We start from the raw sequence: 24,105 nt of genomic DNA, 5'->3' as shown, positions 1-24,105 counted from the left end.
GACATTCAATTAAATATATATTTTGTAGACCCAGAAATCATATACTAGTAGTTAGCTCATTATCAATATTGCTGTTAGCTTCTTAGTTATGTTGCTTACTGCCATATACCTTAACAATAACATAGTTATTTATATATGGGAAGACTAGGAATAAGGAGAACCAGGATCAGGAAAAAATAAAAAAGCAACACTTCACACACATCTTTCCTCTCCCTTTGAAAAAATAGTTTATTTGTTTAATGACCATGTGGCTTAGTCATGTTGGAGAAAAACAGAGTTGGTCTACTTCCACAGTCATATTTACATTTTTGATATATGTTGATAATCTAATGCTCTTACATTGAATTATTCACGTCCCAAATTGTCAAAAGAGTGGAGATGCTACAAAAGTACAGCCGGATTTTATAGGCTATGTGCATATTCCTCACAGGTTCAAGAACTTTATGCAATAACTAGTTATAGGAAATCTTTGAAGAAAAGGGCTAAAATTAAATTATTCTAAATGAATATCACCTGAACCTATAGGTCTCCTGATTTGTTTATAAATATTGACTGAATGGAAATCAAATCTTGCACTGCTACCAGTCAGTCCTCAGTGTCCAGTGAACATTGTCTCCATTATTTTGTCATAAACAAGAGTAACAATATCAAATCCCAGCTGTCCTATAGTCATTCTCCTCTTCCCAGCATCTTTCTATGTTTTATTGTTTTCTAGGATCTGTCTTGGAGAGAAGTATCTGGTAATCACACTACATTCTATGTTCCAGAGACCCAACGGGATGTGGACTCCAAGAGATCGCTGATTATTTTTCTTACAAGTGCAGCTGGAGTCTTTTTTTTTTCTTTTTTGATTTCCTATTTGATCCAGTACAAAACTTTGCACTGTGATTATATATGCTCCTTGATTAGAATATCTTGCTTGCTGTCTGAACTTAAATCCCTTTACACACTGATTTTGCATATACTTAAGAGTTATGTAAAAAGAATTGTGTACTAAATTTAATAGCTATAGAAGCAAGGTAGTGATTATAATGATGGAGAAAGACTAGGCTGTAAAGACTCTTTAGGTAGCTCTGCCCTTCAGCAGTTTTGACAAACGACCTCATTCCTAACTTGAAGTATCTTTGATATTTTCTCCTAATCCTGTCCTGCCGTTGAATCCCCACTGTTACTGAAGGCATAGTTGAACCTTGTCTATTTGCACTACAAATAAAAAACAACAGCAGCCCAAATGCTGTGAGGGCAGGACTCAGTTCAAAACCATGAGACTGATCCTGTAGAAGGTATTAATTAGGAGACCTGGCACAAATAAAATAAACCACACCAGACAAATACAATGAGAAGACTTCCAAGATGTTTAGATTTGAAAAAAAAAATTAAACAACTTCCAGTATAAGCAGCAGCTGCCTGAAGTATGCAAGTGGAGCTGCCTAATTGAAGTTGAGAGGTGACCAACACTGTACTCAGCCCTGATAGCCTTGATAATATTTTCTGTGCTGTGAAAAAATATTTTCTTTTGTGATTGTAAATCCATCATCGTTGTTGCCACATCTGCTCCTGGCCCTATTCATTTTGTAACAAATATACCTAACACTGGAACTGAGTTCTTAATATTCTCTGTTCCTCTTATAAACTAGCATGTGACTAGTAATCTGAGGCCACATCATGATTTCAGGGAAAAATACGAACAATTCTGAGTCTGTGCAATAGGTATTAATAGTAAGTTGCTGGGGTTTTTTCTAACTAGCTCTCAGCAATCAAGTCTAAGTAGCTTTCAGAGACTCCTGAGCACATGGGAGACAAAAATACGAACAAGCCTGAAAAACCCACCTTGAAACTTTAAAATGCTCCACTAAAAGCTGCCCTTAAAATGAAGTGGCAGCATGGTTTAATGAATAAAGCCAAGTGAGAGACCTGGGTTCTGTTCCTAGTTCTGTCACTGACCCACTGTGTGACCGTGGGCAAATAACTTCATCTTTCTGTATTGCTTCCTATTCCATGCTTTGTCTCTGGGGCTGCGAGTGTCTCTGATTATATGTTCGTGCAGTGCCTAGCACAATGGGACCGTGATCTTAGTTGGGCTCTCCGGGCCCTATTGTAATAAAAGGCCAATTTGACATTCTCCCTGATAGAACATTTTGATTAGAAATATACATTTTAATGGTAGGGCAATAGACTCAAAAAAGGCACATTTTAAAATATTTCATATAACTCTAACTAATAATGCTATTTTCTATTTGATAATGCTATTTGAATATTTGAAGATCCCACACGTCTATTATTTATTTTTGCAGAGACCTGCAATCTTGCACTACGTGTAATATTTGCTAAATGAAGTTTAAAATGTGCATAATATAATGGACAAGCATTCTTATTAGGGTTGTTCTAATTATTCACTTCAAATTTTATCTATTGAGATTGTATCCTTTATTGTTTTTGTAAATCGTTGCCAAAATTATTTTGATTTCAGCAAATTCATGAATTATTCAACAACTTTCAGCTTAAAAGTTGCTGTGCTCTTTAATAATTTGTTAATACTGTATGTTGGCCTGGTTCTGGCATAGTGGTTGCTATATAAATATCTTTGAATAAAGTCTTCCCTAGTGGATTGTCTGTCATGGGTCAGGCAGGAAGGAGGATATGGCTCAAGTAGGTCCCCTAACAGCTTCCATTTACAAGATTTAAGGCACAGTGCTAGAACTATTAGGTCTGTCATCTCTGGCTCAACCCCTGACACAGCCTATGGAACTGGATTAACAACATAGGGCCAAAACCCTCCAATACTCAAGGAAGCCTCTGTAGAGCCAAGAATTCTTGCACAGTTTAGAAGGGCAATCTCCCAGGACTCCAAAGGAGAAACCTGACTAAGACAGAGGAAACCATACAGGTGCCAGAAGAATTTAGACCTGTCAAGGATACCATTATGGGATGGTAGTACTTTAGGTGTCAGATGTATACAAGTTGATTGTTTGAAAATCTTATTTCTTTAATACTTTGGTCCAACTGCTAAATAAAAATATTTCATTTTAAAAAGGCTGTTGTTCACTATATCTGTAGTCACAGGTTCCCAAACGTAAGTGCCCAATTCCAGTTTAACCTGTAGGTTGGTAAACCGTTGTTACACATAGGGGAGTGTACAGGGCTCCTGGTCTAAGAATGAAATAATTGTGAGATTCCATCCTAAGACAGGTAAGAAAAAGAGCCTGTACACCTGAGCGAGGTGCACTCAAATGCAAAAAAGGGAACAGAAATTGTATCTAGCCTTGTAAACATGACAGTTGCCTTTGAACTTTTAATAGTAATTGTTCATTATTCATGATGTGTGATTGGTCAGCTAAGTCACAAAAGTTTCTGCAACCTGATGAGATGACTGAACCATTTCAAATAGGAGAAACCAATAAAGTATAATGAAGGTTCTCTTGGGAGACTTCAATCACCCCAATATCTGCTGGGAGAGCAATACAGCAGTGCATAGACAATCCAGGAAGTTTTTGGAAAGTGTAGGGGACAATTTCCTGGTGCAAGTGCTAGAAGAACCAACTAGGGGCAGAGCTCTTCTACACGCACTGCTCACAAACCGGGAAGAATTAGTAGAGGAAGCAAAAGTGGATGGAAACCTGGGAGGCAGAGACCATGAGATGGTTGAGTTCAGGATCCTGACACAAGGAAGAAAAGAGAGCAGCAGAATACGGACCCTGAACTTCAGAAAAGCAGACTTTGACTCCATCAGGAATCTGATGGGCAGGATCACCTGGGAGAATAACATGAGGGGGAAAGGAGTCCAGGAGAGCTGGCTGTATTTTAGAGAATCCTTATTGAGGTAACAATCATTTTGATCAACAGTGGCAAATCCCAATATTCTTGCCAAAATATCTGACATTATTCTCTTTCCTGAATAATTTGAAATGGTTTCTCATCACCACATAACAGTATTAGAAAACTCTGTGAATATGAATTGCATCTGAAGAATAGCAAAATGAAAGAGACAAATTTAAAGCAGAGAGAAACTAGGATTGAAATACCCAATAGTGGTGAAAAATACTCTCAAAGATTTGTTAAACTGGTGTAAGACCTCAAAATAAGGTCTAGTTTGTATATAAGTATCAAACCTTTGGATACCTACTGAAGTTGTTTCTGTGACACTTCACTTAGGAAATCTCACAATATTGACTTTTCTAATGATTTTTCCAGTATTCTTTAATTCTGTCTAAGTTAAAATTCTGAGAATAACCTTTATTTATAATATGATGGTGTGGCCCAGTCCAGATAAATCCATGAACATAGGAATTGTCTTACTGGATCATATCATGGTCTATACCATTTCCTATAGTGACTAGTACCAGATGCTTCAGAGGAATATGCCAGAGTAGGAAAAATGTGGGGTAATCTGTCCACCATGAAGGTTTAATCTTAATCCTTAACAGTTAGAGATTGGTGTAAAACCTGAAACATAAGATTTTCTCTCCTTTCCAATACTTTTTATTAACATTGATTATCATAATTGGATATTTTTGTTATTAAGTAAATATTTAATCCTCTTCTGAATCTAGCTAAATTCTTGGCCACAACTATATTTTAAGTAGAATCATAGAATATCAGGGTTGGAAGTGACCTCAAGAGGTCATCTAGCCCAACCCCCTGCTCAAAGCAGGACCAATCCTCAACTAAATCATCCCAGCCAGAGTTTTGTCAAACCTGACCTTAAAAACCTCTAAGGAAGGAGATTCCACCACCTCCCTAGGTAAACCATTCCAATGAGGAACTGTGACATCATTTCATGAACATTCCTCTCAAGTTGTGTCTTCCTTGATGTGATAATGTAAGTGAGGCAATGAGAATGCAGGAGGCAACTAGTATGGGTTGTCTGGTAGCAGTTTACCTGCTATTGCACTCTCTCAAGCTGAAACTGCAGACCATTGCAGAAAAAAAAAATGAAGGGCAAACAAAGACCACCACCATACACTGAGGTTTAAGAGAAAAGAAAATCCAGCACTGATTTGGGAAGGGCCATTTTTCTCTCCTAAATTCTTGTTTTCCTTTTTACCCTTCCTTCTACTGCTTCCAACGATCTTTTCTTATTGCAGTTGCCTGAAGAGGGTAAACCATTCAATAGCAGGGAAAAAGATAAGGAGGAGCGTGGGGAGACTTAAGAATTTAGGAGAAAGGAGCCCTGAACTTCTCCTTTAAATTCACCACAGAAAACGATATCATTAACAAAGCAAAACTCTAAATATTTAAAATGCGAGTGGAAATTTCATTTCTTTTTTTCAGGTATGTTTGCAAATATTTATATCATTTAATATTTATCATTGCTCTGTGAAGTTTGCCGTTTTGCTCCATGGAAAGAGGATACCTCTGTAAGTCATTTGAGCTTCTTAAATCCCCCAAGACACTACTGTAGTCATATGAGCTAATCAGCTTCTTATGTCTACTACAGGGAGAGTTAATTTAAGGATTAAATGTTTTCTTTGGCTCTTTTCAGAAGGAAATTACTTTGCAGATTTTTTTGCCAAAAATAATTGTTTCCTTTGCAGATTAAATGTATCATCCTCTCTTTTTGTTATTCTATGAATACTCTCTCCAAAACAAAAACTCTGTCACAATCCATAACCACTTTCTGAGTCTCACCCATTTCTGCTTCTCCCCTATAAACAAGATTCCCCAGTATTTGAAAAGAAACTGTATTATATAACTTCTCAACACAATAAAAACCAAATAAAATTTACATTTATTTCTGTGAAAAAATGAATAGATACCATACCTTTGTATGTGAAATACCATGCTTTCCCCCAATAATTAACTGTGTAGTAAACTGCTGTCAGATGGTGACTTTTCAAGGACTTCCACTATAAATGATTTGCACCAATTATTATTTTGACTATTTTCTTGTATTCATCTACCATTTGTTACAGGAATTGCTAATCTCATCTGCTGAAAGGAGAACCAGCTTCAATTTTTTACCTGTTCAGTCACAAGGCTTGACTACTTGTCAAAGCTGTTTTAAAGTTAACATGGCACTAAATTTTAGCCAATAGAAAACCCATGAAGTTATGTATTTTTAACAATGTGGTTAATGCTATAATTAGAAGAAAAGGGTAGTGTTGTTTGTATCTATTATACTATGCTAAGGCTACTCAATATAATGGCACAAATGATGGCTGCTAATCAGTTAAGCTATAATCAGTTTCCCAGATGAACTGAAAATTCATTTTAGCACTTGGAAGTAAATGTTTGAAGAGCATTTAACCAGCTAGTGTATTGATGATGTCGCATTATCAGATGGACTGAAATGCACTTGGTTGTCATAGTGCTGAAATATTCTCAAAAGCTTTTGCTCAAACAGGCCAAAAATTTAATTAATACATATTATTAGCAGAGGTAATACATTGCTTTGGCTACATCTTGGACTCCAAGGGTGAATGGCTTTGTTTTGGACAACAGTATACACAAATGTGATGAGTAAATCTTTTTTTTTAAAAGGGAAACAAAAGAGCATGTAAATTCTAGAGACAGGTTTTGAAATGACACAATTATATGCTTGTTTTCTTAAGTAAATCCAACTGTTATGGGTGTTCAAATCATCTCATTTAAACAATTTTTTACATTGTTATACTAGCTATATAATCCATGTATTTGTACAAATTCTTATCAGCATCAATGTTGGCCTTCTACATTGAGCGTGTGTATTGTGATTAATTAGATTTGTGCTTGCTTATGTGCTATCTAGTGACTGGCCCACAGAGACTTTGGATCTCCATGTGAACTACAGCCAGAGGAAGTTGCCTTTAGTTCAAGTGGTGGAAGTCTGTTTCAGGAGATTAAAAAAAAACACAAAAAATTAATCCTGGTTTCTCAAAGGTATTTGCATATTTTATGCAGTAATTGTGCATTAATAAAGTATTTGGATTCATTATAGTTGTATTTTGTCCAAAAGATGCAATGAGACAAGAGTTCCATATTGCTAACAGAAAATTACAAATGAAGATATTGGATGAGAAAAATAGAAACATTCCTTCCCATGCAAAAAATATTGCACCAGGAGAGATTATTGGAGATAAAAAATGAGAACAAATGTTAACTTATAAAAAAAAATTCACTCATTTGCAATACATAGAGCCAGATGTCACATATGCATGTAGTGCTTCAGATGACATTGAATTGTCATGCAGTTACTAAATGCCACTTGAAATAATGTTTTATGGACCAATAACAAACTTCAAAAAGTCACAAGAGTTATGAATTATTAGATTGCAGCCAAAAATAAGTATGTAAAATCAGAGCGTAGTGATTGTTGTATATTCTACTTTGCTTCTCATACATTGTTGAAATTTAATTTGGCCCATCTCTACTACAAAAGAAGCAAAATATTGATTAAATCTGAGAAATAGAAAGAAAAAAACAACAACAGGACATAGGATTACAGTGACAAGGCTACAGGCCAGGAATTACTGCTCCATTCATCATGCTCCAGGGGAAGAATGCTAGAACAGCAGAATGGGAAGAAGAATTGAAGAATAAAGTTAATACAACAGAACTGAAAGTTGCTATGATAGACTGACAGTATCCTGCTATATCTTATGGAATTATGTTAAACCTTTGTCAGTTAGGTTTAATAACTTTGGGTCCATTGTATTAAAATACAATTGTTTATGTGTTATTCCTTCCCATGCAAAAAATATTGCACCAGGAGAGATTATTGGAGGTAAAAAATGAGAACAAATGTTAATTTATAAAAAAAAATTCACTCATTTGCAATACATAGAGCCAGATGTCACATATGCATGTAGTGCTTCAGATGACATTGAATTGTCATGCAGTTACTAAATGCCAATCCAATCAAGTAGGGGCTTGACTAATGTCAATATTAGGAACTTCAAAGGGACAATAAATGTAAAGTGGATTTCCTAGTAAATATCTAGGGGTTGAGGAGAATTCAAATGAACCACTTCAAATCCACTCTTTTGAAGCTACACTCTAGAGAGGAAAACTCATGACCTACTAATTACCTGCATCAAAGATGCCTGAACTGTACAAAGGGTGGACTAATCATGCTATGGAAGTGCTTTTTCAGAGCTGAAGCTGTGACGAACTTTTGACTACAAAGAAAACCCCATGGGTGGAGTTATGAAAGACTGATTTTGCTAAAGTTCATATTAGAGTTGGGATGGTAAGTTTATTTGCATGCATATAGGTTCTTTTGCTGTTTTTAATATTTTCGCTGCAGTTCTTTTACCTTAAGAATAAAAGAGTGTTATATCCTTGGGTCAGTCGGTTTAGGAAGAAATCACTTGAGGTCAGACAGCAGACAGCTAACAAAACTACCATTTATTTACAGACACAGAGCTCGCCTAACCGGCCGAAGCTGGCTGGGCTATTCCCTAATAATCTAACTCAGTATCCATAGCAACAAAAACCATGACAACCAAATATGCAACATATTCATCCCCCCCTAATAAGAACATCCCCTAAATAAAACACACACTAGACTAGAGAAGGAGGGTAGACCGCCTCCATTCTCGGCTTAAACCCTGGGGATTATTTTGCCCCATAACCATGGGTTCGCCCTAGCCAAAGATCCAGCCGATGAGGATGCCTTCTGCCTCTAGGTGGATTACGGCGAACTTCTGGTGTTGTTGCACCCGAAAGTACCATGGGCTCAGGGTCCGCAGAGCGAACAGGTGAGGAGGTGGTATCAGCTGATGCTGGGCAAAGGGGTATCTCAGCCGCCGGCAGTAATGGAAGAGAACAGTCAGGAACAGGTGATTTGTGATTCAGTGTCTCACCAGAAGAGGTGAAGTCAGACCACTTAACTGCAGATGTGTCCTGAGGACTGGCATGACCTGGCAACAGCTGATCGGGTGAAAAAAGTGTCACGAACGTACCCACAAAACTGTGCAGAGTCAAGAATGATACCGCGCTGTGGTAGCCAGGTCACCAGGCATCAGAATGCTGGTGTAAGGACCTGGTGTGTTGACACTATGGCAAAAAGGGATACATTGAGTGTGCTGTAAACAAAGAAAAGAGGCTGTGGTCAGGCCAAAAAAAGAGGAACCCTGCATACCTAGAGCAGATGCAGGATGATAAAGGTGACACCTACCCAAGCGGAAGTGCCACTGCATGTTTGTCTTTGGCAGTGGGCTCACATGACTATGGGTAACCCGTTGTTGGATGGAAACTATACGATAGCAGTGGACACCGATGCAGCTGTCTCCGTGGTCTCCGACTGTGTATAAAGAAAAGCTACAGGACTTCCGCTTAAGCAACAAAACTGTTCTGAAGACGTATACGGGAGAAGCTGGCATGTTGGGCTATATTGATGTTAAGGTGAGACTCAAAATGGACAGGTGCTAAATTGCCACTGTTTGTGGTGAGAGGTAACCTACCAGCCTTATTGGTAGGTCTTTGGCTTGGAAGCTCGCTGCATGGGCAGAATTGCACGGTGACGAAGAAGAAACCAGTCTACCCTATACTAAGGAAACATGCTGTGTTTTGGAGAGGATTGGGAAGTATGAAGGAAAATACTGTGACATTGAACATTAAACCTGACAGTCCACCAAAATATCTGAAAGCCCAAACTGTGCCGTATGCCATCAGGCCAAAAGTTGAAGCAGACCTGGACGCCTGGTCATCAATGGAGTCCTAATACCAGTTACCACAGCCACTGGCCACTCTTATATCCAATAGTGAAGAAGATGGCTTTCTCCAGATTTGTGGTGATTAAAGTCACTGTGTTGTTGGAGAGCAATACCGCTCCCCGATCAATGCACTCTTCGAGGCCTGGCTGGGGCCAAAAGTTCAGTAAGATTGATCTCAGTCAAGCATATTTACAGATGCACGTCGATGAAAAGTCAAGAGCTGTTGACTATTGTGACTCATAAGGGCTTTATCATACTAGTTCGCTACCCTTCGGGAATAACGTCTGCTCCCGCCTGTTCCAGAAGGGTATGGACAGATCTTGTTGGCTTGTAGGATTCAGTGCTAAACTGATGATATCCTGTCTGGAAGAATGAAGAGGATCACTTAAAGAATTTAGAGCTACTAACAAAGACTGAAGAGTATGGCTACGAGTTCGCAAAGACAAATGTGAATTCTTCAAGCCCTCTGTTGAATATTGGGACACATCATTGATTCGCAGGTCTCATAATAGCGCAAAGTTAAAGCTATTGTGAGCTCCCCACTGAAATGTAAGCCAGGCGCTGTTTCTAGGACTAACTGAACTATTATGGAAAGTTCATCTCACAGTTATCACACTGCTAAAACACTTCATTGAGCTCTCTGGCAGAACAAGGCCTGGAGTGGATCTAAGCTGTGATGTTGCATTTAACAAAGTAAGGATGCATTGTAAATTCTGAGTTAACGCACTTTGATCATCCTTACCACAATTGACTGCAATGCTCCCCTTATGGAGTGGGAGCAGTCGTGTCACATATTTGCTTCGGGAGAAGAGGAGACTTATTGCTTTGTTTTCATGCCTCTAAGCAAGAGCAGAAACTAACTATGCACAAAACAAACGTGAGGTTCATTTCTTCGAAGTTTCATCGTACCTGTTGGGCAAGAAAGTTACTTCTCACAGACCATTGACTCTGACGTTCAATTTTGACTTACATCAGGCATCACCCATTAGTCTGTCATAATGCAACGTTGCGTTGTTCTATTCAGCACACAACATTATTGTTACTTTCAGCACACACATATTGAAATCAAATATTGGAAATCCACTCTGCACGGCAATGCAGATGGCCTCTCAAGGTTGCCTTTGCCAGTCAAACATCAAGATAGTGCCCAAAAGGAAATCTTCTACTTGAAATAGGTAGAGAATACACCCATCACTGCTACTCAGATAAAGAAGGCAACTCGCGTTGACCCAGTATTGTCCCAAGTTATGGACCTGGTGATGCATGGAAAATCTCGACAAACCTCTCCGGTCTCACTCGACCTTGGTTACCTACATGTCCAGGAGGGACCGGAGTTATCGTCCAATCTGGTTGTTTGTTGTGGGGAGACATGTCATTATTCCACCACCACTGAGATTCACAGATGTTAGAACAGCTACATTCCGGTCACTGTGGAATAGTGCGCATGAAGGAAATTGCACGAAGCTATTTTTGGTGGCCTGGATTGGACAGTGCTATTGAAGAGAAGGCAAAGCTTGTATGTCATGTCAGGGTGTGAGGAAATGCACCCCAGTGGGCACCCCTACACCCATGGGACTGGCCTGAAAACCGTGGCAACGTATTCACATTGACTTCGCTGGCCCCTTGAAGGAAGCATGTTCTTGGTGCAGTAGATGCCCATTCTAAATGGCCAGAAGTCTCTATAATGCAGTCCACTACTGCAGAGAGTACTATCCAAAAACCACGGGACTCTTTAGTCGTTTCGGTCTGCCAGACAACTTGTGAGCGACAATGGACAGCAGTTCGTCTCTCAGGAGTTTCAAAATTTTATGAAGGCAAATGGGATACACCACATCACGTCAGCACCATATCATCCATCCACCAATGGATTAGCTGAAAGATTGTGCAGACAATGAAAACATGCTTTGAAATCAGCAAGGGGACAACACTCCATTCAAAAGCGTCTGGATACCTTCTTACTTTCCTACAGAAACACACCTCATGCTACGACCCAGGCATCCCCGGCCTCTTTTCTAATGATGGGGCGAAAGCGCGCGCTTGCTTTGATCTGCTGAAACCTTCTGAAACCCTGACAAATTGTGCAACATCAGCACAATATCAAGTCATCAGAACGGGCACCAGAGCAAAGACCGAACCTTAGCTGGGACAGCCAGTTTTGGCTCGGTGAATGTATACTCCAGAGCTAAATGGGTCCCTGCCACGATCATCACTCAAACAGACCTGTTCCTACACAGTCGGACTGCACAGAATCTACCTGGCGGCGACACGTAATCTAGTTTCACTTTCACAGTCAGTGCAAACAAGCAGTTTTTTTGTTTGTTTGTTCTTTACCTTGACTTCTACTTCCTTCTGTTACTGGAGCAGCACCAGAATCCCACCCTCGTCGCCACTTGTTATGTCCTTGGGGGCAGCCGGTTTACGAAGAAATCACTTGAGGCCAGACAGCAGACAGCTAACAAAACTACCAATTATTTATAGACACAGAGCTCACCTAACCAGCCGAAGCTGGCTGGACTATCCTCTAATAATCTAACTCAGTCGCCATAGGAACAAAAACCATGACAACCAAATACACAACAAGAGGTTGACATAGAAAGGACTGTATGGTAATTTATAATGGTAGCAATTAAACCTGCTAACCATCTCTGAAGAGAAAGCAAGCTGGTGGGCATGGACAGATTGTCTCTGTGAAGCATGGAAACCATGCAGCTTGGAAATACCCCAGTGAGAAGGGAGTGATATGTGTCTCTCCACTCAGGAAAGGTAACAGCTGGGGAGCTCGAAGCCTGAGACTGGATGCCCTTGCTGGCAACTGAGGGGAAATACAGATACAGTTGCCCTAAAGTATGACAGCTGCAAGAAAAGGATAATTCTTCCAAATAATAAAGGGGAACAATTTCTACATGCTATAGTTGGAATTTCCCTGGGAGGCTGGTTATATTCTTTAATGTTACAATGTATTTGTATTAGTTTTTCAGTTTGTGAAATGTGCCTGTCACAACAACTGCTAAACATGTTTAAATATTTAAAAAGAAAATATCAATAGACTGACAGAGAACTTCCCCCCAAAAAGAACTCCTCAACTCATGCTCCTCCAGCCATCCCTCAGGTAAGCCATACCATAGTAAACAGATAGTACCTACAATACTCTTAAAAAGCTCAACAGATTTAGACTCTGTTAGACCAATGAGGGAAATGAACGCCATAGTTGAGGCTCATCTACATAAATGCACTGCATACAGCCTCCAGACATTGAATACAAAACCCTGTCAGAGAGAGAACATCAGCTGATCCCTGTCAGGGTGGAGTAGATAAAGTAAGTACCTCTTAGGTATCCAGGACCTAAACTGTATCTATAGAATGAAGACACCCAGAATTTAACTAGAAGCAAATAGTCAGTGGAGCATGTAAATCAGTGGAACACAAGTGTAATGTGCATCATTTGAGAAACTCTGCTGAGTGATAAAAACATTCCAAAGTCATCTAGGTTTCCAAGTAGTACTTGAGAGTAATGCTATGAGGGAGCATGTTATAAACAGTCCAATCTAGAGGTGACAATGACACAGATAACTGAGGTCATCCATGTCTAAAAGTAAAAGGTAACAACTGCATTGTGAGTGATGACAATACAATCCAGTAACAGCCAAGGATCCAACATAACCTTCAAACTGAGTCACTTAACAACAGCAAATCAAACATATCCCTCATTTGAGGGAATAAGAGTATCTCAGCAAAACATTCTGGTTATTTCCTCCAGCCAGCCATCACCAGGTCCAGCTTGTCCGGACCAATCATCAATAAATTAACTCTCATTGAGATACAAAACACACAGCTCAGTTTGACTGGAATGGAGATGTAAAATCATGTGTCATTAATACTGCAACCTAAACCAAATCACTGTTTCATCTACTGTCCTCTCCTCTGCACTAAGCAGGAGAGATGGCATAACAGAACCTTACAATACTCCACCTGAGATGTCCTTCTGCACAAAAGAGAAATTGCCTAAAATTATCTGGGAACTCCAAGAGGACAAAATGCAGTCCACAAGTGCAACTACTGAGAGCTACATTTGGGTAATGGTTTCTAAATGTAGAGATTACATATAACAATCCACTGCCAATTTATAAATAGAATTACAATTATTCCAGGAAGTATATAATAGTAATTGAATTGCAAAGGCTCTTAAAACACTCCTTCAGGAGGAATTGTTTAGTGGCAACATCTTGTTATTTGAGCTTCTTCACATTTATTTCAAGTCATAACAGTCTTAGGGCTGGTTGAAAAAAAATCCCATTTTTTATCAATTAAAATGTAGGCTCACAGCTATAAAGGGATCATTGCAACACAGAGTGGGTACCTGTTAGGTGCCTACCCACCCATTATAATCCACAAAGTCTGAGTTAAGTGCCCAGGCTTCTTATACAATGCATAGGGAGAAGGGCATAGATAATGGAATCCACATTAGGCCATCTAAATTACCCAATAATAGATGCTGAAGAGAGAGTTGCATCTTAAGGACCTAATTTCCTGAGAGGGGTGGAGCTAAAATCTCTGCTTGAGATCTACAGCCAGGAATCCTTTCCTGGAGGTACCTAAGCATTTGTGCCTAACCCTCTCCTGGCTGCCTAAGCTTTTTCTTGCAAGAATGATGGTGGTGCATGTCTAATTACAAACAAGGTGGTCTGGTACAATTCCCCTGTCTGATAAATGAGGAAGGGAGAATTTCACCAGACAGTTTCAGATTATGGGTTATTTCCTAACCTCAGGGCTAAATATTACAAGACAGGCCACGGTTGCATCCCCCTGGTCCCTCTGCCATTTTGTGTGGAGTTTGGAAAGACAGTGGCAGAGAATGACCATCTTCTCCTTGCCTGAGGTTCCTGTGGGAGTTTAGGGATGTGACAGGCAGCTGGATGCCTAGACAGAGTCCCTGTGTGAATGCCCATAGGCTGAAAACTAGGCACCTAGGGGACTTCTACAGCACAAATTTAGGCACGGAAGAGTTTTAGGTGGCTCCTGGACAGGGGATTTGAGGATCTCAGTGGCACCTAATTTTGAATTGGGAGTTAGGTGCCTATTTATTTTGGTGTATCTAGGCTTAGTTAATATTCCCAGAACTTTTAGGCATTGATGGGGCCCCTGTGTAGCTCTCAAGGCACTGTAGAGTCTGCTGACCACCATGCAGAGAAGTGCTCACCCACATGGTAGAAAATAAACCCCGGTGGAGAATGGGGGCCACAAAGAAACAAATCCATATAAAATCAATATAATTATTTAAAACATTTTTCAGCGATAGTAATGTGTTATCATTACCAATTAGTTGCATTCCAACTGTGTGGTCAGACTTTTAAAAAGCCTTTGACAAAGTCCCATGCCAAAGGCTCTTAAACAAAGTTAGCAGTCATGGGATAAGTGGGAAGGTCATCTCCTAGATCAGTAACTGGTTAAAACAGGGATTCTTGGGACAATTTTTTTGGTGGCCTCAGAGAATCATAGAATCATAGAAGATGAGGATTGGAAGAGATTTCAGGAGGTCATCTAGTCCAACCCCTGCTCAAAGCAAGACCAAACCCAACTAAATCATCTTAGCCAGGGCTTTGTCAAGCCGGGCCTGTCATGCTATAATTCCCCACTCTGAACTTTAGCATCCAAAAGATGGGGTACCAGCATAATTCCTCTCTCAGTGACCAGCTTAAACCTGTTAGCCGCACAACCAGCGATTCCAGTTGCCTTACACTCTGTCCCCAAAAACCTTGCCCGGGAACCCCAAGACCCAGCCCTCTGGATCTTAACACACGGAAAGTAAAACCCTTTCCCCACCGTTGCCTCTCCAGGTTCCCCGTCCCTGGTTACTCTGAAAATACTGTGATTAAACTCATTAATCACAAAAACGAGAGAAAATTCACCTTCCCGTCCTTCATCTCTCCCCCCCAGACTCCCCTGAAGAAAAGTATCCTTACACAGAGAAGAAATACCTTTCATTCCCCTTCCCTCCTTTCTCCCGACCAAATTCCTAAATCCAACCCAGTCCACTTGGCTCTCACACCAGAATACAAAAACAATCAGAGTTCTACAATGAAAAACTTTAATAAGAAGGAAAACAGTAAAATAAACTTTGATAAAAATTAAAAATAGAATAAGATACAGAGTCATTAGACTGACTACTGGAAATCCCTCAGCCTTAATATATACAATACAAAATTAAAAATCTGCACAAAAACCAGTTTGAACTCCTTTCAGCAAATACACTTTACTTCCCACCAAATATGCATTGCAAATAAAGAAAAACAAACATAAACCTATCGCCATCTACTAATTACTATTTGATCTTAAAACCTGATTAAGAATTTGGAAAAACCTGATTGCACTCTGGTCCCTCTAACCCCCAAGGAACAACAACAATTCTACAGCACACACAGAAAACTTCCACTCCCTCAAGAGTTGAAGATATACTTCTCTCATTGAGCTCTCAGTACCCAGCACTGAACTTGTATAACCCTTTACAGTCAAAGAATATAAAGATCTTTCTAATAATCCTACTAAAATCTGATTATGACACACTTAAACTTTAAGAATTCCACACCTCACTAAACATTCCAGAGCTTCACCACCCCTCCTGATGAAATAGTTTTTCCTATATCAACCAACATTATCCACTGCACTTAACACATAGTCCTTTTCTGTATCTGCCACCACTAGAACACCCACCATCTCTTTAATCTCATTCGATAGACTGAAGATTATCAATCCTCCTCACTTTTCTCTTCTCAGCAAAAAAGCAGTTGCCTAGCAATCTCCTCGTAACATAGATCCACGCCCTAATCATTTTTCTTCCCTCCATGACTCTCTCCAATTTTCCACAACCTTTCATGTATATGAGAGAAACCAAAACTGGGCTGCCAAAATATTCAATCACTACAACAATGACCGAATAAGGGAATAAAACACTTTCCTCAATCATCTGCAATGATTCCTACATTCATGCCCAATTCTTAAGCCTTCCTGCAACAAAAGCCCATTCAGGACTAATATCCACTTGTCAATCAACTGTAGTTCCAGTCCTTTTCTGAGAATCTTGAATCTTAGACAGTCGGTGGGCTCCAGACTCAGTGTGTATAGGGATTCTTCCATTCCTAAGTTCACATCTGCATTTTCCTTGTTAACTCATCAGATTTCGTTTTAGCATATCGCCACTTTGTCTATCCCTCTCTCGCATATTTACTCTCAACTCCATTGTTAGTGTCTTGTTTGAGGGTGCAATCCATCCATCCAGATAGGGTCGGCACCTTCTGGCAATGCTCACCAGGGTAAGTATGCCTGGTGGGCTGGCTGGTTTGTTTGCCTGAACGTTTCCTCTGTTTGTGATCGCGGCTCTCCAACTGCTGTGTTTCGTCATCCAGCCAATGGAGAGTGGGAATGCAGTGAGAAGGGAAGTGCATTCCACAGCCCACTGGTACTAGATATGGTATCACCAGATAGTGGAGACACTTGCCAACCTGCGACACGGCAGGTAAACAAACGACTGGCCATCAAGGTGCTTACCTGTGAGCCGCGTGCACAGTTTGCTAATCCCCTGTCAGATCGTTTAAAAAAGATATTGAAACAAAACTGGACCCAGGATAGATCCTGGCACTCTAGTTGATACTGGGCAATTACACATCAACCTTACACTACCCATTGAACCTGACGATATAGCCAACTTTCTATCCACCTTATAGAGGATTCATCCAATCCACTTTTTTAAACTTGCTGGCAAGAATACTGTGGGAGATCATATCAAAAGCTTTGCTAAAGTCAAGATATATCACATCCAGCACTTTCCCCATAGCCAGAGAACCAGTTATCTCATCATAGAAGGCAATCAGGTTGGTCGGGCATGACTTGCCCTTGGTGAATCCATGTTGACTGTTCCTGACCACCTTCCTCTCCTCCAAGTGTTTCAAAATAGATTCCTTGAGGGTCTGATCCATTATTTTCCAGGGATTGAGGTGAGGCTGACCAGTCCGGGTTCCCCGGATTCTCCTTCTTCTCTTTTTAAAAGATGGGCACTATGTTTGCCTTTTTCCAATCTTCCGGAACGTCCCTCAATTGCCACAAGTTTTCAGAAATAATGGCCAATGGCTCTTCTATCACATCATCCAACTCCCTCAGCACCCTTGGATGCATTAGATCCAGCCCCATGGACTTGTTCATGTCCAGCTTTTCTAAATAATCCTTAACTTGTTCTTTCACCACTGTGGGATGCTCACCTCCTCCCCATATTGTGCTGCCCAATGAAGCAACCAGGGAGCTGACCTAGTCTGTGAAGACTGAGGCAAAAAAAGCATTGAGTACTTCAGCTTTTTCCCTGTCATCTGTCACTAGGTTGCCTCTCCCATTCGGTAAGTATCCTACACTTTCTCTGACTTTCTTCTTATTGCTAACATACATGTAGAAACCCTTCTTGTTACCCTTCACATCCTTTGCTAGTTGCAACTCCATTTGTGCTTGGGTCTTCCTGATTACACCCCTGCATGCTCAAGCAATACTCTTATACTTCTCGCTAGTCATCTATCCAAGTTTCCACTTCTTGTAAGCTTCCTTTTTGTGTTTTAGCTCACTGAAGATTTCTGTTAAACCAAGCTGGTCACTTGCCATATTTGCTATTCTTTCTGCGCATTAGGATGGTTTGTTCCTGTGCCATCAATAAGTCTTCTTTATAATACAGCCAGCTCTTCTGGACTCCTTTCCCCCTCATATTAGCCTCCCAGGGAATCCTGCCCATCAGTTCCTTGAGGGAGTCAAAGTCTGCTTTTCTGAAGTCTAGTGTCCATATTCTGCTGCTCTACTTTCTTCCTTTTGTCAGGATCCTGAATTCGACCATCTCATGGTCACTGCTGCCCAGGCTACCACCCACTTCTACTTCCCCTACCAATTCTTCCCTGTTTGTGAGCAGCAGATGGCCCCTAGTTGGGTCTCCCAGCAATGGCATCAGGACGTTGTCCCCAACACTCTCCAAAAACCTCCTGGATTTTCTGTGCACTGCTGTATTGCTCTCCCAGCATATGTCAGAATGATTCAAGTCACCCATGAGAACCAGAGCCTGTGATATGGAAACTTTTGTTAATTATCAGAATAATGCCTTGTCTGCCTTATCCTCCCGGTCTGGTGGTCTATAGCAGATGTACACCATGGCATCTTGTTTGTCTTGCCTCTAAACTTAACCCAAAGACTCTCAACAGGATTTTCTCCAGTTTCATACTGGAGCTCTGAGCAATCATACTGCTCTTTTACATACAGTGCAACTCCTCCACCTTTTTTCCCTGACTTGTCCTTCCTAAACAGTTTATGCTCATATTTGACAGTTCTCCAGTCATGTGAGTTACCCCACCAACTCTCTGTTATTCCAATCACATCATAGATCCTTGACAGTGCCAGCATTTCCAATTCTTCCTGCTTCTTTCTCAGGCTTCTTGTATCTTCCAACATCTGCTGATGGCCACTCTCATATTTTTTCCTACAGTTCTTGGGCACTAGGGTCTGAAGCTCTGTGTCCAGATCCCAAAGCCTCCTGGATAGGGGGAGCAGGGAATGAGGATGGAGCCTGAAGCTGTGCGGCTGGACTCTGGGGCCTGCTGCCACACAGCCAAGTCTGAGGGCTGGAGCCCAAAGCCTGAACCCCACTGCCTTTGGGAAGGTGAGGAACTAACTGCCTGCTTGCTTCTCCAGTGGTGTGTCTCTGGAGGAGAGACTGAGTCCACCCCTGCTGGCAGCCCCAGCAACCAACACCAACGTGCTGCATCCAGGAGCAACAGAGAGGGGCTGCTACTTTGCCACTCCACCCCCCTGCCCACCCTGCTCCCATCACAGTCCAGGAGGCTGTGGCCACAAGAAAAGCCCGTGGTGGCTGCACACAGCCACGGTCGCCACATTTGAGAAATGCTGGATAAAAGAATAGGAAACAAAGGGTCAGATTATATGGTTAGTTTTCACAGTGGAAAGATGTAAAATAGAGGAGTCCTCCAATGATTTATTCTTGGACCTGTGCTGTTCAACATATTCATATATGATTTAGAAAAAAGAAGTAAACAGTGAGGGGGCAAAATTTTCAATGATACAAAATTACTCAAGACAGTTAAGTCCAAAGCTGACTGCAAAGAGTTTCAAAGGGATCTGACAAAACTGGGTGACTGGACAACAAAATGGCAGATGAAATTCAGTGTTTGTAAGTGTAAAGTAATGCACATTTTAAAAACAAACAAACAAACAAACAAAAACACCTTCAGAATGATGTACTTTAAATAAGCTGTTACTACTCAAGAAAGAGATCTCTGTGTCATCATGGATAGGTCTCTGAAAACATCTGCTCAATGTGTAGCAGCTGTCAGAAAAGCTAACTGAATGTGAGGACAGGGATAACTAATAAAACAGAAAATATCATAATGCCACTACATAAATCCATATTATGCCCATACCTTGAATACTACATGAAGTTCTGGTCATCCCATCTCAAAAATGATATATTAGAACTGGAAAAGGTACAAAGAAGGGAAACAAAAATGGTTAGAGGTATGGAATAGTTTCCATATGAGGAGAGATTAAAAAGACTGGGATTAGTCAGCTTAGAAAAGAGTTGATTTAGGGACGATATGTCAGAGGTCTATAAAATCATGAATACTGTGTAGAAAGTGAATAGGGAAGTGTTATTTACACCTTCAAGGAACACAAGAATAAAGGGCCATCCAATGAAATTAATAGACAGCAGGTTTAAAACACACAAAAACAAAGTCAACCTATAGAACTCAGTGCCAGAGGTTGCTATGGAGGTCAAAAGCATAACTGAGTTCAAAAAAAGAATTAGATACATTCATGGAAGATAAGTTCATCAATACCTATTAACTAAGATGCTCTGGGCACCCCTATACCTCTGACTATCAGAATATGAGACTGGACAACGGGGTGGATCACTCAATTATTGTGCTATTCATTTCATTCCCTCTGAAACATCTGGCATTGGCCAGTGTCAGAAGTCATAATTCCTAGATGGACCATTGCTCTGATCCAGTATGACTGTTCTTAGGTAATATATTTTATTTCCGCACAAAAAGCTAACATACGTATCTTATAGAAATAACAGTTATACAAATATGACAGGATTAACATACTATTTCTGTATTTTTGAGGAGCATTGTAAAATGGAAGCCGTTCCACTGATTTGAATGGGTTTTAGATCAAATCTCCTGCAAATTGAGAGTTAAAGTTCTTCTCTGACTCAAATTGAATATTTTGCATGCTGTGTCACAGCTTTCAAATGTGGTACACATAGATAATAGGAATGATGGATTTTGGTGCCAGGGTTCACTAAAAGCGGGACGGTGACACTTGGTAATTGGCATGGATGAGTAGTAAAAACAGGAGATGTGGGATTTATCATTTTAACAAAGGATTGTAACTTTCCCTGGGTCTCAGGTGCATTGGCTTCCCATGTGTTGGCAGCAGCAGCTAGCTGGGTGACTGCTGATCCCATAATGTTGACAATCCTGTCATATTGGCTCCGTGCAAAGCATATGTGGTTAATGGCTAGTTCCCAGGTTATGTACACTTCAGAAACCCCGGCTGAGCAAATCCAATGTGTGTATAGTGAGGCCAGATACTGAATTGCAGTGTCAATATTTGATCTACAAATAAATGCAAGTATCAGCAGAGTAGGAACTGAATTGAGGTTCAGAGCAAATTCTGTGTGCTGCAGGCAATGAATATATGGCATCAGACAATTAAATCAACTGTGTTAAATAAGGACAGTTAAATCATCCATTAATTCACATACACAAAAATGTCTATAGCAAGTTAACAAACTTTTCGCATGAATTTGATAGTTGCTGATATAGAATGTTTCATCATTATTTGCCTGATAATTTAAAGATATTTTACACAACAATTTGCAAATAAAATGTTCTGAATTATCTAGTGCTTAAATATGTGTCACTTTAATTATACCCAATATGATGCTGTTTGCAGGTACTGGCAGGGGGATAGAAGTTATTTCCTATACTATGCCTCTAGATTTAAGAAAACCTTCAAACCATCATGATGAAGGAGGCTCATTCTCTTGAATATAAATATTTCTGTGATAGGTGAATGAAATAACTATTGCAAGGCACTGAGCACCGACAACTCCCTCTGATTTTAACAGGCATTGAGGGTGCTCAACATCTTGCAGAATAAGGCCCATTTAGTCTTTGTTATCAGTGGAGCACAAAAGCATCTTTAAAAAGGTAAATATCATCTCCATCATACAAGTGAGTAGAGTGAGTGTCATAAACAGATAGCTAAGGGTTAATGTTTCTTTTACCTGTAAAGGATTAACAAAGGGAACCAAACACCTGACCAGAGGACCAATCAGGAAACCGGATTTTTCAAAGCTCAGGGAGGGAATGTTTGGGTCTGGGTCTTTTCTCTGTCTCTCGGCTATGAGAGAGATCTTTCTATCTTCAAGCTTCTAATCTTCAGTTTCCAAGTTGTGAGTACAAAGGTAGAAAAACAATAGGCTTTTATTGTTTTTTTTGTATTTACATGTGTGTAGTTGCTGGAATGTTTAAATTGTATTTCTTTTTGAATAAGGTTGTTTATTCATTTTTTCTTTTAAGCAATTGACCCTGTATTGTCAACCTGATACAGAGACTATGTTTATGTGTTTTTCTTTCTTTTTATATAAAGCTTTCTTTTTAAGACCTGTTTGAGTTTTCTCTGGGTAGGCTAAGGAACTAAGGGAAGGGAAATTCTCTTTGTGTTAGATTTACGGAGGGTGAATCTGTGCAGCCTCAGGGGAAGAAGGAGGGGGGGAGGTAAATTGCCCTCTCTGTTTTGCATTCAAGGAGTTTAAGTACAGTATCGCCCAGGATAACCCAGGGAGGGGGAGCTGGGGATGAGATAAAGAGGAGACAAGGGGAGGAGGTTGTTTTCCCTTTGGTGTGAGACTCAGGGCCTCTGAGTCTTGGGGTCCCCCAGGGAAGGTTTTGGGGAGACCAGAGTGAGCCAAAACACTGGAATTTTTGGCTGGTGGCAGCGATATCAGATCCAAGCTGGTAATTAAGCTTGGAGGTTTCATGCTAGCTTCTCATTTTATGAACGCTAAGGTTCAAATCTGAGTAGGAAGCTATGACAGTGAGGCACAGAGATTGATTTTCCCAGGGTCCCACAGCAGATCAGTGGAACCAGGGGTACTGGAACAATTTTTATAGTGGGGGTGCTGATGATGAAAACCATGTATTTGGTGTTTGTTATTGTTACTTCAAGCCAGGTTACTTCATGGAGGGGTGAGTGGAACAGCCACCAAGAGACTACAGGTCTGCTGACTTTCACACCTGTGCCCCATCCACCGAACCACACTAGCTTCTGGGCTGAGCCTAAGTACTAAATCACAGCTCTGAGAGCATAGAAGATGATGATGGGAATCTGGAGAGGGGAAGGTGTGGTAATATCTCAGCAATGGTGGTGGGAAGAATTATGCCTACAAAATACCTCAAAGGGCAGTAGGCCTAGTGTGAAACTTGCTACATAGTGGTAGGGAAGTTAGGTTTTTTGTTTTTGTTTTTTTTCCTTTCATGTGCTGTACCAGTTCTTTCACTAGAAGATTTTAACCTGTGGGTTTGTTAATCTGCCTTTTTTTCACTATATTCAACTTAAAAAAATAAAAATAAAATTATTTAAAATACAGTTGCAGAATATTATGGAATAAAACTTATTTCAGATGATAAAGTGCATTAAGTTATGTGGATCTCTCACAGCATTACTTAACTTCCAGTCATTTTCTTGTGCTTCAAGTCATTAGAACACACTAGAACTATTTTTTACAGCAGTTAATAAGTACGCTCATTTATTATTTGGATCACTTCATGGGTTGCATGTTTTAATGTTTCCAAGGAGAAATATTTCTCCAATTTTAATTTTTTTTCAGTAGGACTGGGCTTTTACTGTTCACATCTTTGTGCATGGAAATTCTGGCCTGCTTTGATCTTGGTGCTTTCATTTCTGATGCCTGACTGTTAGCCCCAGATCTTCTGTTGCCGGTGACAACTGCAATTGTTTGAACAAAGGATAAATTGCTCATTTTGGACCCTTTAAATATCAAAATCACAAAAATCAGTTTGCCAAATCAGGAGACAGATACTCTGATGAAGAAAGTAACTAAGAAATAACTGCCCCTTGATTTTAGTGTCATGACCATTCAAGATCTCATTTAAAAGACAAAAAGGCTTTGTTCTAGAATTACATTGCACACTGTTACCAATATCTAGGTACACTAATAAACATATCAAATTCAAACAGAACTGAATCATAAAAGGTGTTATGGATTTGCTTCTGATCAAATGCATGGTTAATGTTAAACCTGCTGTTAGTCCTATTAAAGTGAATGGGACCAGTCACCCATTTCATGTTTAAGTGCTGTCCTGGGTCAGGACAAGAGTGCTAAGCACCCTGCAAAATTGAG

General features: G+C 40.2%; 1 pseudogene; it reads left to right on the top strand.

Moving 5' to 3' along the window:
- Nucleotides 1-24,105, top strand: part of LOC142046729 (uncharacterized) — a 141,358-nt pseudogene that overhangs the window by 79,304 nt on the left and 37,949 nt on the right.

This window comes from Chelonoidis abingdonii, chromosome 1, assembly GCF_003597395.2.
Source record: "Chelonoidis abingdonii isolate Lonesome George chromosome 1, CheloAbing_2.0, whole genome shotgun sequence".
In the NCBI taxonomy this organism is placed as follows: domain Eukaryota; kingdom Metazoa; phylum Chordata; order Testudines; family Testudinidae; genus Chelonoidis; species Chelonoidis abingdonii.
The sequence above is the reverse complement of the archived record's forward strand: the minus strand, read 5'-3'. Positions and strand labels throughout refer to the sequence as shown.